Source organism: Vulpes lagopus, chromosome 14 (genome assembly GCF_018345385.1).
Source record: "Vulpes lagopus strain Blue_001 chromosome 14, ASM1834538v1, whole genome shotgun sequence".
Lineage (NCBI taxonomy): Eukaryota > Metazoa > Chordata > Mammalia > Carnivora > Canidae > Vulpes > Vulpes lagopus.
This window is the reverse complement of record NC_054837.1, coordinates 31,117,544-31,136,853: the sequence shown is the minus strand read 5'-3', so window position 1 is coordinate 31,136,853 and position 19,310 is coordinate 31,117,544.

The window sequence follows — 19,310 nt, the reverse complement described above, 5'->3', positions numbered from 1 at the left end:
AGCAGGGTTAAATTGAGGGGGGGAAACCTAACTTGGAAAAACTGACTTTGGATTTTAACCAATCTCCCAATGTTTGAAAAATAGTCTGAGGATTTCAGGGAGCCCAGAGTTGAGCCAGCTCCTCAGCCCTTCAGCGGCCCCTGAGGCTCACGGCCGTGCCTTTTGGCTTTGTTCCAAGTCTCCTGCACAAGAGCACAGTGTGGGTGGGTGGGGCGTCTGGGGCAAAGACATAGATATTATTATTTTGGCCCCTTCCTCGTGCTGGCAGAGACAGTTCCCAGTACCCCCTAAAAAAGCCAGTCTTTAAGTCAAAGCCAGAGGTGTAACTGATGGAGCAGAGTGGCAAAGATGCCCCATTTCCCTGAAATAATACTACACTGTTTCTGCCCTACAGCAAGGCTGACGAGGTGCTGGCCAGCAGCTCTCCAGGCCTGGGCTCGGGGGAGGATGGGGGGAGAGTTCTAAGCTTTCTCTGACCCAGCCCCCAATACTCAGCCCTGCTCCAGGTGGCCTTCACTGCCCACCCACCCTCACCCCTGGCACCCCTCCCGTCCCACTCACTGTGCTTGGGGCACTGTCTTAGAAGCTGGTTGTGGTTTTCTTTCTCTAGACTGCAAGCTCCTACAAGGAAGTACGCTTCCTTGTCCACTGCCTGGCACACGAGAGTCCTTAAACTGGATGGAGTGGATGGATGGATGTGCTAGGAAGAGCAATTGCATTGGTGTGTCTAACCAAGATGCTGGCTGGACGCACGTCCCCTTGCCAGGACCAAAGTGCCCACTCCACCTGCCCAGGAGAAGGCCTGAGAAGCTCCCATAAGAAGGGGTGGCAGCTCGTAAAATGGCCAGGTATGAAGCCTGTCACACACTCGGATTCTCAGGATTTCTGTCCAGGGGTAGAGAGGCAGTTGGTCCATCAGGAGTGGATGGAAGTCAAGAGCCACAGAGGGAGCCCTGGGGGCATGAGCCATGGAAGCTGTGCGTGAGGCCGATATCTGGAGGAGACATAGGCTTGAGCAAGCAGAGAAGCAACCATGTTGCCATAGAAGGTTGAAACCACAAGGGGACAGAAGCTTCCAGCAAGCATTGTGCATAGCATAGAACAATGGAGAAAAGGTCATCAGAGGAGGAGACAAGGTGGTGGAACTTGTGAAGAGACAGAGGCTGAGCCAGGAAATGGCCACATCCCCAGGCCAGCAGGGGACACACGAGCTAGCATGGCTGACAAGACACACTGATCACTAAAAGGATCCAGCATCACCTTCCCTTTCCCCAGCCCCATCACAGGCTCCAAGAGGCTGGGATGTCCCCTCTCCCCGGACCTCTGGGAGATGTCACTCAACTTTATTTCTGAATGCAAACTTGAAAGCTAGTTGTGGTGGAGCAAGCCAGTGTGAGTGCCTTCCCTTCCAGAGGCCAGGACCCTCAGAGTTGGAGCAGCCAGTGTTTGCTGACAGGAGCTGGGGCCTCCCCTCCTTCCCCACATTTACAAGAAACCAACTTGCTTGGCTCGTGTCCCTGAAATCTTGTGGCCTGCATTCTCTGAAATTGGGTTTATTTATTCATTTAAATTGGATTCTGGCATTTGCTTGTGTTTGTTCTCTCCATAAAGACCTTTTTATTTGGGTCCTGGAGGACTGTTTACTGTTTAGCACTACTGTGATGGGGCCGGGGTGTAGAAACAACCCTGATGACGGCCCTGCCCTGAGAAGAAAGGGGGCACCTTCCCGTTCAGCTGAGGGCTTCCAGATGGTGCCAGGTGGTGCCCTGATGAGGCTTCTTTGTTAGAAATCAGGAAAGATAGGAGTGGTGTGTGGAATGTGCTGGGTGCCGGGCTGAGACCTTGCTGGCTGCCTGCAGGGCGGAGGGAGCCTTACTTGTGTGACCCTCAGGCCCCCCTCCAGCAGGTTTGGGTCCTGGAGGACTGTTTACTGTTTAGCACATATGGTACAAAGGAGGGACCGAATCGCAGACCCCATATTACTCTCCAGTGACAGGGCTCTGAGGGGCGCCGGCATGGGGCTCTGCACCCCAGGGTACCTCTCGCCTTGGGGCCACTGACAAGGGCTCCATCTAGCTAAGACCGGCCAGCTTCAGACAGGAGGAGGTGGACTCCCCTCCCACCTCCAGGCACACATAGTTGTGGGTATCATTTGGGAGCAAGCTGGATTGCAGTTCTAAACAGTACTTCAGCAGAGAAGAACATTCTTAAGTTTTTTGTTTGTTTGTTTTATTTTTATTCTAAAGGGTTGAGAAGATTGAAGACTGGGTAAGAAGCATGGCGGGATGAGAGCCATTGGTGAACGGTTTTGGCCCAAGGGTGTAGGCAGCAGCTGGACTTGCTGGGGAGCCCGACCAGGGAGCATGCCCATCGGTCAAAGTGGAGGAATGATCATCAGATCCAGCAATTGTGCTCTTTGGTATTTACCCAGAGGAGCTGAAAACTTATGTCCACACCAAAACATGTATGTTTAGCAACATTATTCATAATTGCCCAAACTTGGAAGCAGCCAAGATGCCCTTGGGTAGGTGATGGATGATTAAAGTGTGCTCCATCCAGACAATGGAATATTATTTTGGGCTCCAAATAAATGAGCTAGCAAGCCATGAAAAGACACAGTGGAAGCTTTAAATCCTCTGATGAGGTGGAAAAAAAGCCAATGTGAACACTACCTACCACATGATTCCAACTAAGGGACATTCTGGAAAAGGGCAAAAGTATGGGGACGGTTCAGAGATTGGTGGTTGCCAGGGGTTGAGGGTTGAAGGGGAGGATGAACAGGTGGAACACAGGGGGACTTTTAGGGCAGTGAAGACACTCTGTAGACTATGATGATGGGTATCTGCTATACATCTGTCCAGACCTGCAGCGTGTTCAACAGTGAGAGGGAATATCATATAAGCCATGCGCCATGGTGATGGTAACTTGGTCTAGGTTCCTCAGGTGTCACCAATGTACCATCTGGTGGGATGCTGGTGGGGGGAGGCAGTGTGAAGGTGGGGGCTGGGGGTACATGGGAACCCTTGGTACCTTCCCCTCAATTCCCCTGTGAGCCTGAAATGGCTCTAACAAACAAAAGTCTTTGAAAAAAGAAGTAAAAGTAGTAGTAGTAGGAGAAAGAAGAAGAAGAAGAAGAAGAAGAAGAAGAAGAAGAAGAAGAAGAAGAAGAAGAAGAAGAAGGAGGAGGAGGAGGAGGAGGAGGAGGATGATGAGGAGGAGGAGGAGGAGGATGAGGATGAGGAGGAGGAGGAGGAGGAGAAGGAGAAGGAGAAGGAGGAGGAGAAGAAGGGGAGACGGGAATGAAATATGTGGGCTACTCACGTGAGTTGCATCAAGAAGGAGAGAAATTGAATAGTAAGGAGTAAGAAAAGTACAAGTAAAGATATTTTTCCTTTGAGAACTGGGAGAGCCAAGCATGTTAGAAGGAAGGGTTTGTGGGGATAGAGGGCAAGGTGCTACAGAGGATGGGCGGGGGAAAACCAAACCCTGATGGGAAAGACAAGGAGTCAGACTCCAGAGTAAGTGGACAATGACCTTTGATTTATATACTGAAGGCCTGGGATGTGGCAGGCAGGGCGCTAAGCACTTTACACAGAACACTGCATTTAATCCTTTTAACAGGGATCCCTGGGTGGCGCGGCGGTTTGGCGCCTGCCTTTGGCCCGGGGCGCGATCCTGGAGACCCGGGATCGAGTCCCACGTCGGGCTCTCGGTGCATGGAGCCTGCTTCTCCCTCCGCCTGTGTCTCTGCCTCTCTCTCTCTCTCTGTGACTATCATAAATAAATAAAAAATTAAAAAAAAATTTAAAAAAAAAATCCTTTTAACAGAGTCCCCATTCTCCAGATTAGGAGAGTGAGGCTTACATAAGGTAGAGGACCTATCTACAGCCACACTGGGTGGATTTGGACAGGGTCTCCTGTGTCCAAGGGGAAACATCTTACCCTCCAGCCAAGGATGGAGGAAGGATGCATTTGAGCAACAGGGTTCAATCAAGAGAAATAGGACACAAGCCACAAATGTGAACCATGTGCATCTTCTAAATTTTTTGGTAGCCGACACAAGGCTAAAAAAATGGGTGAAATTAATTGTGATGATATATTTTATGTAACACGATATACCTAAAATGTTACTTCAACATGTAATCAATATATACAGTATTCATTAGACATATTACATTATTTTTCACACTAAGCCTGTGAAATCTGCCATGTATTTTAAATTTAGGGCACATCTCAGTATGGATGAACCTCACTTCTGGGCTCCACAGCCCCTGTGGCCAGTAGCTACCACCCTGGAAAGCCAAAGTTAGAGCATGACTCCTTTAAAAAGTACTGAGTGCTATGCTGGGGCTCTAAAATGAGGAATCTTCTAGGTGGTTTCATGTCCAAGACTTGGTACATATTTTTTTGATGAACTTTTTAATTTGAAATAATTTTAGATTTACAGAGACATTGTACTGCAATGTATCTTGAGCTCCAAAATGTTCCTGTGATCAACAGGGTCCAGCATTTCCAGGGCACAGGACTGCGGGGGTCTTGAGAAGTCAGATCCAATTACTCTGGTGATTTAAGGCAAAATTTCCAGCAAACTACTTGAACTGAGACTGTGGAATGTTCTGGAGTCGGTGATAACACTGTGAGCTGTAAAATTTCTAACCTGTGATTCATTTTTCTAATTATACCATACTTCCTCTCTGGGTGAACAACAGCTTCTTGTCAAACATTTACTCTGAGGTGTGGCTGGGGAATGGGCAGAGAATGGAGGGCACCCAGACAATTGACCAGAGTCAACAGCCACTCTGGGGGTCCCGTAGTATCTGTTGGCTGCTGGATGACTGTGGCAGCACCGTCCAGGGAAAATCAAATGTGGGCTGCATGTGTAATTTTATATTTTCTACTAATCACATTAAAAGGGTGAAAAGAAGCAGGTCAAGTTAATTTTAATAATATATTATTTGGGCAGCTTGGGTGGCTCAGATGTTTAGCATCGTCTTCAGCCCAGGGCGTGATCCTGGGGACCCCAGATCGAATCCCACATCAGGCTCCCCACATGTAGCCTGCTTCTCTCTCTGCCTGTATCTCTGCCTCTCTCTCTCTCTCTCTCATGAATAAATAAATAAAATCTTTAAAAAATACATTATTTAATCCAGTACATCTAAAATATTATTCCAACACATAAAAAAAAAAAAAAAACTATTGGGACACCTGGGTGGCTCAGTGGTTGAGCATCTGCCTTTGGCCGAGATCATGATCCCAGGGTCATGGAGGGTTCTGGGATCCCTCCCAGGGTTCTGGGATCAAGTCTTACATTGGGCTTCCCGCAGGGAGTCTGCTTCCCCCTCTGCCTATGTCTCTGCCTCTCTCTCTGTGTCTTTCATGAATAAATAAAATATATTTTTAAAGATTTTTAAAAATTTATTCATTAGAGACAACAGAGTGGGAGACAGAGACAGAGACACAGACAGAGGGAGAAGCAGGCTCCATGCAGGGAGCCCGACATGGGACTCGATCCTGGGCCCCAGAATCATGTCCTGGGCTGAAGGCAGGTGCTAAACTGCTGAGCCACTCAGGGATCCCCTAAATAAAATCTTTTTTTAAAAAAACCTAATAATTAGATATTTTACATTCTTTTTTAGGGGCACTAAGTCTTCAATATCCAATGTGCATTTTGTACTTATGCACAAGTCAATTTGGATGTTTTACATCTATATTGGAAATGTGTAAATTTTCTAACCGAAAAAAATAGTAAATTGCATAAAAATACACAGTTGAAAAGCTATATTCACCAACCAGAGTTATTATAAACATACTTAAAGCTTTCTAATAACACAATCAAATATCAGTTTTTAAATTTAAATTGACTAAAATTAAATTAAACTAAAAATCCAGTTTCTCAGTCAAACCACCCACATTTCAAGTGCTACTAGCCATGTAAGTCACAGGCTACCATATTGGACAATAATGATGACATCTCCCATCAACATCCAATGGTTGATCCCACTTGAGCTTCTGCCTTCCTGCCCCCAAACTCTTTCCCAGGCTAGAACGTAGTTGGTTTGCTTGTGATTCTTCTTTCCTTGCTTTATACCTTTCACCGAGATATGTCTTTGCCAATATGGTTGGCTTCAGCCAAAGGTTTCTGTTCCTAAGATGGAGGCATTGTCTTTGTAGACTTCTGTCAACCGTTCTTATGGAAACTACTCAAAGGGCTGTAATGTAGTTTGTAGGTCCTCTGCCCAATGCCACGGGCATGTTCTACACAGACATTGAAGAGGGAAATCATTTTCTACATTGTCCTCTTGATTTTTTCCTATTCCCCCTTTGGCATTGAACCACAAGCCACCACTTCCACGGTGATGGCAGACTGTGTTTGTCTTGGCATCTCGATAATGAGAGCCCTCTGAGCCTTAGTCATGCTTTTGTGACTACGACTCACCCATTTTCTATTCCTGGTGGCTGACAGAGACTCACTTACTGAATTTTGGGTCTTCTCTAAGTGACTAAATTAGAGTAAGCAAATAAATAAAAGAGGAAATAGAGTTTTAGAAAACGTATTTATGAACCACTCAAATTTAATATACAACATCCTAAGCCACAAACACTTTCCTGGAGAATTTGAGCAAAGCCATAAAAAGATTGATCTTCCTGGCAGGGGAAAATCCTCACCTATCTGTTTCCAGTCTGGTGGACATTGCACAAGGGAGTTAGTGCTATAGCAAGATGGGGGTTCCCTAATATTCTTCAGAAATTTTATCTCTAAGACAACTTGTGGCACCCTTCGGGTATTTCAAGCATGGAGGCAATTTAAAGTTGTCTCATCTGTGTGATAGTGGTGGGTGTGGGGATGAAAGTAGTGATAATGGTGATGGTGATGATGGTGATGGTGGTGATGATGATGATGGTGATGATGGTGACAATGGTAGGGGTGATGATGCTGATGGCAATGATGGTGATGGTGATGGTGGTGATGGTGATGGTGGTGATGGTGGTAATGACAGTGGTGGTGGTGATGGTGAAAGCAGTTGTGACAGTCAATGTATTGGTGGTGGTGAATTCCATAAAATGTGAGTTGCCCATTGGGGTAGGTGGTGTCTTTCATTTTTGTATCTCTAATTCAGCTTTCAGCTCAGTAAGTGTTATTTAATTGAAGACAGATACTATAATTAAATAATTAGTTGGAAGAAGATCACTTAAATCTACTAGAGAACTAAATGGGAAACAAGGCATAGGTCTGGAGCCCTAAGATAGAAAAGAAAATTAAAGTCTGACCAGGCAGGAAAAGAGAGGGAGAAATTGGATGCTTACACCCATGTCCCCAGTACCTCACCAATTCATCCAACCACCATCCCCCTGGGATGTCAAATTCCAGCTCATGAGGTCATCATAGCAGTAGGTTAGGGTGATAGAGTCAATAGCTAAACACACAACTCAAAGGTTGGTAACTTTCTATGATTACTGCAGGCCCTGCCAATGGGACTCATGTTTAGTTTCTTTAACATTTTCTAAATGTCAATCATTTGCTTATCAGGTGATATATATATATGTATGTATATATATCAAATATATATTTATATTATATTTATTATATTATATATATTTATATTCTTATATATATATATATATATTTGTGCTATGTGGGTGTGCCAGCTATACCAGGATCAGTAAACTTCTTCTGTAAAGGGCCAGTCTGTATTTCAAGCTCCATGGGCTGGATGGTCTCTGTTGTAGCTACTCCATTCTACTGTTGTAGGCTTTAAGCAGTCAGAGTAATAGAACGTGTACATAATGAGTGTGGCTACGTGTCAATAAAACTTTATTGACAAAAACAGGCTGCAGACTAGATTTGACCCAAGGTTGCCAGTCCTAACCCGCACTATTATACTATTATTTACAAAATATATTAAGGACTCACTGTAAGAAAAAAAAAAGCTACAACAAACTAATTTAAAAGAAAGTTTCATATCTGTCCCCTAAATGCAAAAGCAAGAGCCCACGCCTTACACAAACAACTGGAAAGGTAAAAACAAAATGGAATATTCCTCAGCCATCAGAAACGACAAATACCCACCATTTGCTTCGACATGGATGGACCTGGAGGGTATTATGCTGAGTGAAATAAGTCAATCGGAGGACAAACATTATATGGTCTCATTCATTTGGGGAATATAAAAAATAGTGAAAGGGAATAAAGGGGGAAGGAGAAAAAATAAGTGGGAAATATCAGAGAGGGAGACAGAACATAAAGACTCCTAACTCTGGGAAACGAACTAGGGGTGGTAGAAGGGGAGGTGGGCGGGGGGTGGAGGTGATTGGGAGGCGGGCAACTGAGGTGGGCACTTGATGGGATGGGCACTGGGTGTTATTCTGTATGTTGACAAATTGAACACCAATAAAAAATAAATTTATTATTTTTTTAATTATTTATTTATGATAGTCACACACACACAGAGAGAGAGAGAGGCAGAGACAAGGCAGAGACACAGGCAGAGGGAGAAGCAGGCTCCATGCACCGGGAGCCCGATGTGGGATTCGATCCTGGGTCTCCAGGATCGCGCCCTGGGCCAAAGGCAGGCGCCAAACCGCTGCGCCACCCAGGGATCCCCCAAAAATAAATTTATTAAAAAAATAAACATATATATATTGAATATAAAAAACAAAAAACAAATAAACAAACAAAAAACAATGTTCAATTCCAACTAGGAGGAAGAGCTAGGCAAAATCTGCAGCCTGAGGCTTAAACTTGGTTGTTAAAAAAATAAAAGGAAAATTGGGAGAAATCCTGGAGAGGCATTAAAGACTCATCAGTGCCAGGCTGAGTCTTTCTCCTTGTAAGACTCAGTTGGGTGAAAGTAAACAGGAAGGAGATGGTTTTTTCACCATGTGACTTCAGCCCATTTAAGTCCATTCAGTTTTCTAGAGGAAATCGTCTTGCTGCTCCCCAGCAGTGACAACTTCCAAGAACCCCGGTGTTGTTTGTTGCAGAGGATAAACAATGACTATGAGGACTTTGCCTTTCAAGAAATCAGCATCCGAAACTGTGAGGCACCCAGGCAGTGTGCCTTCCAAGAGGCAGGGCCCCCCAGGACAGGCCACATGCGCGGGATGTAGGATCTGCCCTCCCTGGTCAGAAGGAGAGAAGACAGTCCCTCCTGCTAGGTTATTACCAGTGACAGGCCCTGCTGGGGAGCCCTACTCTGAGGATGACCCGGGATGCGCCACCCTGGCACCGGGATGAGCACGGAAGGCCCAGCCTGACTCAGCCAGCCCCGCCCCGTCGGGCAGCATGCTGTCTGCGCTGCGCCAGTGAACCCCAGGTCGGCAGGGGCTTTGTGTGGGAGGTGGTAACTGAGCAGGAGAGGTCATAAAGCCTGTGTCCTGGGGACCCAGCTGGTCCCAGAGCAGGAGGGCCCAGGGTTTTTTGCAGGCGACCCTGGTACTCCTAAGTTTGACCCCATCCGAAGAAATAAATCAGGTGCAAGCCAAACATGGCCCAGGGCAGCAAAGTGGATGCTTTTTGGCTCAAGAATTATCAGCCACAGTCACAGTGAGATGGATTCAGGGCACAGGCTTATGCACGGAGCGCCAGCACGCTGCACAAAGAGACGGGGAAGAGGTAGAACCTTGGAGACGTTTGGGGACCAGGCCTGGAACCCACCCTGCCTGGAGCCTGAGAGACTCCTGCAGGGCCTTGTGGGGTTCATCAGAACCCCTCATGGGGCTCCAAAGCATGGTGCTGGAGCCTTGGGAGCTCTGAGACTCAAGCAGGGTTCCCACTTGTTTAGGATCCTTATGCTTCCCCATCATCCAACAGGGACAGAAGGGGACCAAGAGCGGAGGAGATGTGGCTGCTATACCGCCATGCCCTCAGCACACCCAGCTGGAAGTGCCAGGGAGTTCATGCCTCCGCCCCTCCGCCCACAGGAACAGCCCCGAGGGGTGACCAGGAGTACCCCTGGTTGCTCTAAGGCACATTCCCCCCATCTTCCAGGGCTCCCCTTCCCTGTGGCTGCTTCCTGATGTCACCTTCCAACATACTCCTTGCACTCAAATTCTCGTCTTAGGGGCTTTATGTTTTCCCATCTTATGGTTAAGGCTTTAATCCTGCTTGAGTTGATCTTTGTATATGGTGCCAAGTAAGGATCCAATTTTATTCTTTTGTATGTGGGTATCCAGTCTCTCTGACACCATTTATTAAAGAGATAATCGGGATGCCTGGGTGGCTCAGCAGTTGAGCATCTGCCTTCGATTCAGGGTAGGGATCCTCGGATCCAAGGATCGACTCCCGTATCTGGCTCCCTGTGAGGAGCCTGCTTCTCCCTCTGCCTGTGTCTCTGCCCTTCTCTATGTGTCTCTTATGAATAAATAAATACATTTTTTAAAAAAGAGTAACTCACTGTATTTGCTTGGGTTTATTTCTGGGCTCTCTATTTTGTTTTATTGATCTGTGTCTGTTTTCAGGCCAGCACATACTGTTTTGACTACTGTATCTTTATAATATAATTAGAAATCAGAAAATTTGATCCCCATAGCTTTGTTCATCGTTCCCAAGATTGCGTTGGCTATTCAGAGTCTTTTGGGATTCCATATGAACTTTAGAATTTTTTTTCTATTTCTGTGAAAATGCGGTTAGAATTTTTTTTTTTTTTTTTTTTTTTTGCGGTTAGAATTTTGATAGGGGTTGCACTGAATCTGTAGATCACTTCCAAATGTATGGACATTTTCACGATATTAATTCTCCTGGTCCGTGAACCCGGACATTTCTGCATCACAAAGGAAACAATTGACGCAATGAAAAGGCAACTTAGAGAAGGAGAGAAATTATTTGCACTATTCAACAGGGGGGCTGGTATTCCAAAAATATAAGGAACTCATACAGTTCAATAACAACAACAACAAAAAAATAGTAACAACCTGCTTTAAAAAATGGGCAGAAACCTCGAATAGATGCTTTTTTTCAAAGAAGACCTACAGATGGCCGACAGGTACACAGGTACACGGCTCCACACCACTCATCACGGAGAGTGGTGATACACAAGGAGACACCACCTCATACTTGTCAGGATGGCTATTCCCAGAAAGATAAGAAACGGCAGGTGTTGGCGAGGATGTGGAGGAGAAGGAGCCCTCAAGCACTGTTGGTGGAAATGCAAACTGGTGCGGTCACTGTGAAAGACAGTATGAAGGTTCCTCAAAAAACTAAAAATAGAACTACACTATGATCCAGAAATCACATTTCTGGGTATATATCCAAAGGAACTGAAATCACTGTCTTAAAGGGATAGCTGCTCTCATATGTTCGCCACAGCATTACTCACAATAGCCGAGGTACGGGAACAACCTAAATATCCCTTGGCGGACAAATGGGTAAAGATGTGATGTGATGTCTATTTACAGTGGAATATTACTCAGGGGACAGAAGGAGGGAATCCTGCCATTTGCAACAACGTGGATAAACCTAGAGCACATTGTGTTTCATGAAACAAACCAGACACAGAAAGACAAATACAGCTGATCCGTGAACAACACGGGGGTTGGGGTGCTGACGCCCACACAATCAAAAATCCACGGGTAACTTTTGATGCCCCCAATTTAACTACCCATAGCCTACTGTTGACCAAAAGCCTTCTGGTAACATAAACAGTCAATGATTACATATTTTGTATGTAGTATGTATTAGGTACTGTATTCTCAAGGTAAGCCAGAGAAAATAAAATGTTATTAAATAAATCATAAGGGGGGCACCTGGGTGGCCCAGTCGGTTGAGCATCCGCCTTTGGCTCAGGGCATGTTCCTCGGATCCAGGGATCGAGTCCCATATCTGACTCCCTGCGAGGAGCCTGCTTCTCCCTCTGCCTGTGTCTCTGCCTCTCTCTGTATTTCTCATGAATAAATAAATAAATAAAATCTTTTTTTAAGAAAAGAAATTTGCTAAGAGAGCAGATCTCGAGTGTTCTCACCATGCACAAAACCAGGTGACATGGTGACGTGATAGGTTAATTAGCTTGATTGTGGTGATCATTTCAAAATGTATGGGTATTTCCACACATCACCTTGCACACCTTACCTATGTACAATGAGGATTGGTCAGTCATACCTCAAAAAAGCAGGGAAAAAATAGACTTTTTTTTTAAAATCCATAAAAAAGTCTACGTACTCTACAAATTCATTTATATAAAATTCTATAAGAAGCAAAAAAAAAAATTCATGATTGCCTGGGGCTGGGGGGTTGGAGGTGAGTCTTGAAGGTAAAGAGGCAGAAAGGCCCTTGTGGGAGTGATTGGAAGGCTCTAGATGATGTTTGTGGTGCTGGCGACATGACACCAATTTGGTACACAATTACTAAAACCCACTGAATTGTACTTCTTTTTCTTTTTTTTTTAAACTGGGCTCCTTGCAGGGCTTGAACTCACATCTCTGAGATTGAGATCTGAACTGAGATCAAGAGTCGGATGCTTAACTGACTGAGCCGTCCAGGCACCCCACTAAACTGTACTCTTGGATGAAGCCCAATCAAGCTGGAAGAATAAGTTATATAGCATAGCAAGTGGCTGCAAAGAGAGATGAAGAGGTGAGGTATTGATGTAACACCCCCCGGGAAGGAGTTACAGGGGTCACAGGCACCCTATGGTCTCCTGGCTGGAAGCAGGGTTAGGAGGGTTAGGAGGGCCACCACGGCCCTTGCCCCCTCCCTCCCCGGGCGCCCCCAGTCCCGGGATGGTGTGGGCAGGGGCTGGCCAGCCTGAACGGGGCTCAGAGCTCTGGGAGGACACAGAGCCCCGTTGTTACCTGGAAAGCCAACGTGCTGAGGTCAGAAGCCTCCCAGTCTCAGCCCGTCTCCCAAACAAGTACAAATGATGTGTCAGCCTGTGCCAACTGACAGAGTCAAATAAATAACCCCCCCCCGCCCCGGGTGTCCAGACTCCTGCCTGCGGCCCTCTCCTTCACCTGCCACCCAAGCAAAGACTCCCAGGCCTCGCTTGCTGCAGGCCCCACCTTGCAATTAGCTACGGGGGCAGATGGATTCCGCCTTTGAAATGTTTCCACATGCTTTTTGCCCTTTCGACTCTGCCCCCACCCATGCCCTCTTGCTCAGGGCATGACAGGGGTCTCCCTGCCTCCGCCCTCCTGGCTGCATGGGGTCCACAGAGCCCCAGAGGGACACAGAAGCACAGCGTCGCCTGGCCTGCCCGCTGTGAGGCATCGAATGTCTCCGCACCCCCTCAAGGATGATGGGATGTATCGCTTTGCCTTCTCTCCTAGCATCGCTTCGCTTAAACGGCCCAATCCCTTCAACTGCTTGGCTGCAAGCACATCCATCAGCACTTTCCTTCACAGGATGAGGAGGCATTTCAGACATTCAGGAAGTGTACACACACAGACCCCTCTGTACCTGCCACCCATGTTTTTATGTTTTTTTTTAAGATTTCATCCATTTATTAATGAGAGAGGCAGAGACACAGGCAGAGAGAGAAGCAGGGCCCATGCAGGGAGCCCGATGTGGGACTCGATCCCGGGTCTCCAAGATCCTGCCCTGGGCCGAAGGCAGATGCTCAACTGCTGAGCCACCCGGGCATCCCACCGCCACTGTGTTTAAGAGAGAAAATACTTGGGATCATTTGAGACCCTCAGGTACCCTCCTTGGAGGGCACCCACCCCCACTCTGACAGTGCCCCCAAACTGATCTGGTATTTATTATTCCCAGACATATCTTCCACCATTCGCTTCCTGGGCCATATCTCCCAAGCTAGACTCAACGTACTGTTTCACTTGCTTTAAAAAAACTTCTATCTCTGCTATGATTTCATGGGTCCCCTTAAGGACAGATCCTAAGAGGATTTGGTACAAAGAGTGTGTGGGGGAGGTGATCCCAGGACAGCCAGCAAGAGGTGAGGGCTGGGGAAAGGGAGCCAGATGGAGAGCAAAGAAGTGGGAGCTTTGGAAGGGGGGTTAAGTGGGCATCTGGGCTCCGTTCCCCCGGTGCAGGGTGCATCTCAGAGTTGTCCCACTGGGGGCCAGGAGCTGGGTCATACATCTACCCCCACTCCCGCACCTCAAGGTTGACGGTAGCTCCTGCGGGCAGAGACAGTCCTCAAGGAGGGATGGCAGGTGTCTGAGCTGGGAAGCAGCAGGTGCATGTGGAGTCAGGCTTTGCACCAAGGTGCCCAGGTGTGCGGGTGGCTACGTGCTCTTCTGCAGTTTGATCGTTCTTTCAGACACTCTTTTTGAAACATATTCATCCTAAATGTGGCCAGTCCAAGCAGAGATAAGCTGTGAATGTAAAATGCACACTGGATCCCAAAGACGTGCGGTGACAGAAATGCGAAACATTAACAACGTTGTGTAGTGATTGTATGTTGAAACAAAAACATGTTACATAAGTTGGATTCAATACAATATTTATTCAAATTTATTTCACCTGTTTCTTTTTACTTTTTTTTTTCTAATGTGGCTACTTGAAAATGTAAAATATACATATTTTGTATTGTGGCTCACGTTTTATTTCTAGTGGACAGTGCTGTTCTGGATTATTCGTTTGCCTTGTCATGTGCTCTCTCACATGCTTTGCTGTCCTTTCTTCATTCATCTGGATGGTAAACCTCTTGAGAGATGGGCCGCATCTTGTGCACCTCTCTTGCCTCCAGCCCAGAGATCATGGCAATTTGGGTAGATCATGGCAATTTAGGCAGCATGGTCTTTCTAGAGGCAGATCTGATCATGTCAGCACCGACCCAATCTCAGCTCTGTCTGATGTGCTTCAAGGCCCTGTGGGGTCCAGCTGTGCCCCACGTTTACGTACTCCTGCCATTCTGTACCCTGGCTGCCCTGGCCTCCTCTTCTGCTTGTGCCTGCTGCAGGACCTTTGCATGTGCCATTCTCTCTGCTGGGATGCCCTTTCTTTCCTTCCTTGCCTGGAAATTTGTATTCATCCTTCAGATCTGAGCTCAAATCAAGGCTCAGGACCCCAGGTAGCTCCCCAACACCTAAAACAGGACAACCTCCACAAAAGCATCTTCTTGAGCTAATTTATATGCCCCCCCAGGGGATCCCTGACTCCACTCATCATCCAGGTAACACCCCTGCAACATGCTCCCCACACTAGCTAGGGGAGGACATGCGAACCTGGGGATCCTATACCTGGTCTCCAGTGTCTCCGAAGTGGAATTTCGGTCCAAGAATAACACTGGTAATAAGATGCCTCATGTCAATTTTATGGGCTGCAAATACCTTCCAGTTAGACCCTGAGGTAAGTTACAGGCCTGAGCAGACCCCGAGAAGCTGCCAAGATGTTTTTCAGTCACCCTTCTAAAAATGTCTTTGTCCTTGACTTTGGGGCTGGCCACTCCTGGCCCGGGGGCAGGGGGAGCGGCCTTCCAGCTGGGACATGACCGGGCTACGAGGCCACTGTCAGGGCAAGCAAGCTCGCTCCAGGCAGCCAAACAATTGCCCTTATCTGGCGCTGGGACATCTGAGCCACAGTGCTAATGCGAGCTTCTTTCTTGTCTGTCAGGCTTGCCAGCCTTCGGTGAACTTGATGCCAGATTTCACATGGAAACAAAGAACCTCTTCCCCTGAGGCCCAAGGGGAAAACAGGTGAGCTGCTATCCTACCTGTAACGGAACGCGGGCAGAAAGGACATCGCCCGACCAAGCCACAGGGCAGCACTGGGCCACCCATCGCGCTCCACTTCGCTCTTCCTCCACGCTCTCATTTCAAAGAACTGAAGCACAGCGTTTACGGCGAAGTATATGAAGCTGGTGCAGACAGCGCACTAAATTTCCATGAAGCAAACACACCCAAATGAAAACCAGCGCCTTCCTGGGGCCCCACACGCCCTCCTGGGGGCCTGCCCCAGGCCCTCTGTACACCCACGTAACCACCGTCCTGACTCCTAACCCCGTGGGGACGGTTGCTGGTATCCAAACTCGGCGTACATGGAGTCACATGGTGTGCACACTCCCCTGTCCTGCTCAACGTCGTGTTCGTGGTTCACGGTGTTGTGTGCAGCAGACGCGGGCCGCTCCCCTTCTCTAGAACACTGTACCGTGGGAAGAGACCATATTTGGCCTGTTCACCTGTTGATGGATCTTTGGATGGTTCCCAAGTCTTTGGCTGTTTCAAAGAGCCCTGCTATGAGCATCCCAGTACATGATTTTTGGGGAGCATCTGTGCACGTTTCTACACCTACCTTCCCTGGGCTGGGTCCCAGGGTAGGTGTATGTTAATCATTTTAAGAAGCTGCCAAACTGTCTTCCAAAGTGCTGGTAGCACGCTGCGTTCCCGAGCGCGTAGAATGAGAGCTCCCGTTGCTCTGCATCCTCGCCGACACTTGGTGTGGGCAAGCGCTTCTCATGTCAGCCACTTTAGTGGGCAGGTGCCAGAAGGTATGGATATGAAATGTCCATAATAAAAACGTTGGGGATTTGGGTGAGGGGAGGCTAACGCTGCTTTCTATGTGTGGGGGGCTTAGGAAGGCACAGAGGGAAGTCTGTCTCTTGTGTTTGTTTGTTGGTCACTCTCTTTTATTTTTTGAACAGGTTTAGGCCTTGACACATATAAAAAGGAATATGATGAATAAGATGTGTCTCTGGTGAACACACCGGGAGGCCCAGCTCTCCAGCTCCGTCCCATCCCCAGGCTCCCAGCCACCCCTGGGGAGCTGCACCCTGGTGGGTCGGGTGCGCTCCTGGCAGGCACCCTGCCATTTTCCCATCACCAGGGGAGCATGGGAGCCGTCCCAGGCCAGGGGAGGACAGGCTCATTCTCAGCTCATAAACTCCCTCCCTGGCATTTACAACCAGTGTTTGATCTTTCAAAGGAGTGCTCTCAACTGCTCACCAAGTTCCCTGGGGCTGCAGGGTTATTTATGGCCTGTGCAGCATACCCTCACCCTGCCCACTTTATTTAGTTATTTATTTATACAGACGTATATTTTCTCCCAACTGCATTTGGTGCCAGGGTGATGAAAGTGGAACAGGCATGAGCTCATGGGCAGCAGGCGTCTGGGCAGCTGCAGGGACTAGGGGGCTGAGCTGACAGGAGGCCCTTCCCTGGGTCGGCTCATCTGGGGGTCCTCTCTCTGGCTGGCAGGGGGAAGGGGGATGGGATTTGAGCACCAGGGGTGCTGGCAAAGCTTTCCACACCCACTCCAGAGGCAGGTTAACTGTGGGACTAACAGCCTGGACTTTGAGGGTGAAGCACATGGGTTCAAAGCCTCTCTCCATTACCTTTATGCCTCAGTTTCCACGTCTGCCAAATGGGCCTGCCAAGTTAAATGCAATGATTACTGCAAAGTGCTTAGAGCAACATCTGGACCTCAGCAAGGGCACCGTAAGGGTCAGATGCTATTATTAACAGCACGCGTGACAGGGCGAATGGCATCACAGCTCTCAGGTAGCCAACTCACCCTGGCTGCCAGACATTGGACACGCCGGACTTGGGTGCTAAGCCCGGGAAAGTCCCAGCAGACTGGGACACGTCAGTTACCCTACAGAGCCTTATTTGTGGATGAAACCCTTTCCTTTACAGCAGCGGAAAGTGCCAATGAGGAAATAAATTCTGATTAGGCATTTATTTGTTCAATAACTATTTATTACCATCTGTCCCATGCCAGGCACTGTTCAAGTTGCTGGGAACACAGGAGAAGAATAAAACAATGCCTCTGCTGCCCGCATGGAGCTGGCATTCCAGTGGACAAGAGATGTAATGAATGAACAAACAAATAAATAAATAACACCAGGTGGTGGTGGCTGCTGACAGGCACAGCAAGTGCAAAGGCCCTGCGGTAGGGATATGTTATCTCTGAAATGCTTTAAGAAGGCAATAGTCTGATAGGTTCCATGTCAACCAACCTTAATCATCACCACTTGGAAGGCAATGCCAGGCATCATAGGGATGGAAAATGAGCAACATTAGTCACATCTCGGAAAGTTACAGGTGGGGCTCAGGAAAGTGTACCTGAGAAAGGCAGTATGGCATCATGAGAAGGACACTGTGAGAAGGTCAAAGATGAGGGAGACCTGGGCCTCCATTTGGATGCTGGGTGACCATGGTCAAGTCATATAACCTCTCTGGACTTCTGTTTTCTCAGGCTTAAAATGGGGAATCCAAGAAAAAAATCATTCTAAATCGGCCACGAGGCCTGATTTTAAGACACCACGTTAGAGGGCTGTGACACTGTAGGAGGCCCTGCAGGCAGACCTGTAGTTCCCTGAGAGCATTTCTACCTGGCAATCATGGAGGCCTAGGGCAGGGGGCCCTGGGGAACTCAAAATCTCAGAGCTTTCTTCCGGAAGCCCCCTGGCACCTGTGCCCATCTGAGAAATGGGACATTTGAGGCTCAGAAGGAGTAAGTAAGAGAAGGGTAGGAGAAACAGATGCTTCTGTTTGCTGGGGTCTCCTGGGCAGAGGAGAATAAATTGCAAATTCATTTCAAAAATCACCTTCTGATTTTTGGCCTTGATGCCGGGGGTTCAGGTCTAGCCTTTGCCTGTCCATCCAAAGCTGCTTTTCTTTACCTGAAAATTCACAGTTCTGGCTGTGTCTAAAGTGGGAAAGAAGTCTGATTTTCTGGCTTGGCTACCACAATGGGATAACAACCCTGCCCCTCATCCATTTGGTTTTTCAGACAAAGCGGTGTGTTGTCTGTCATGACATGGCCTTCTCCTGGCTGTCCTTGGAAAGATGGAGTTGGGGGTGGCCAAGTCAATGGTGTGCCCCATGATTCAAGGAGGGAGAGGCTGCCTCACCAACAGACATTTCCCCAGGGGGTGGGGGGCAGAGCCCCAATTCGTACCATAGACCTTTGCCTCACGGGTATGGCTGATAGGACAGAAGGGGGCAACTCAATGTCAGTGGCCAAGCCATTGGCTGGCCAGCAACCAACAGGGAAGCTTAGCATGAAGGTTTTACCCAAACAGGACAAGCGAGACCAAGAGGGAGAATCTGAATTGGGGATGTGGAGGGCATCAGGTAATTGGTGACTGGAACAGAAAGGCATGAAGCTAAGAGGATGTGACATGAGCAGGAGGAGCACAGGTGACTAACCTAATACAAACCTATGACCAAGATAATCTGAACAGAAGTCAAGGGTGTCTGAGTGACAGAGAGGATATGTAGGATGATGTGCAGAGAAAAGCTGAAACAAGGAGAGTAACTGAGTCTTGCCAGTGGGTCGGCTCTGGAGGGAAACTCCCCAGGTCCCATTTCTGGGGTTTGTACCTTCTTGGTAATTAGGAATTTCCAGTACCCATCTCTAAAGGGACCCATAACCCATGGTTGCTGCACATAGTCATGTAGGGTGTGCAGTGTAT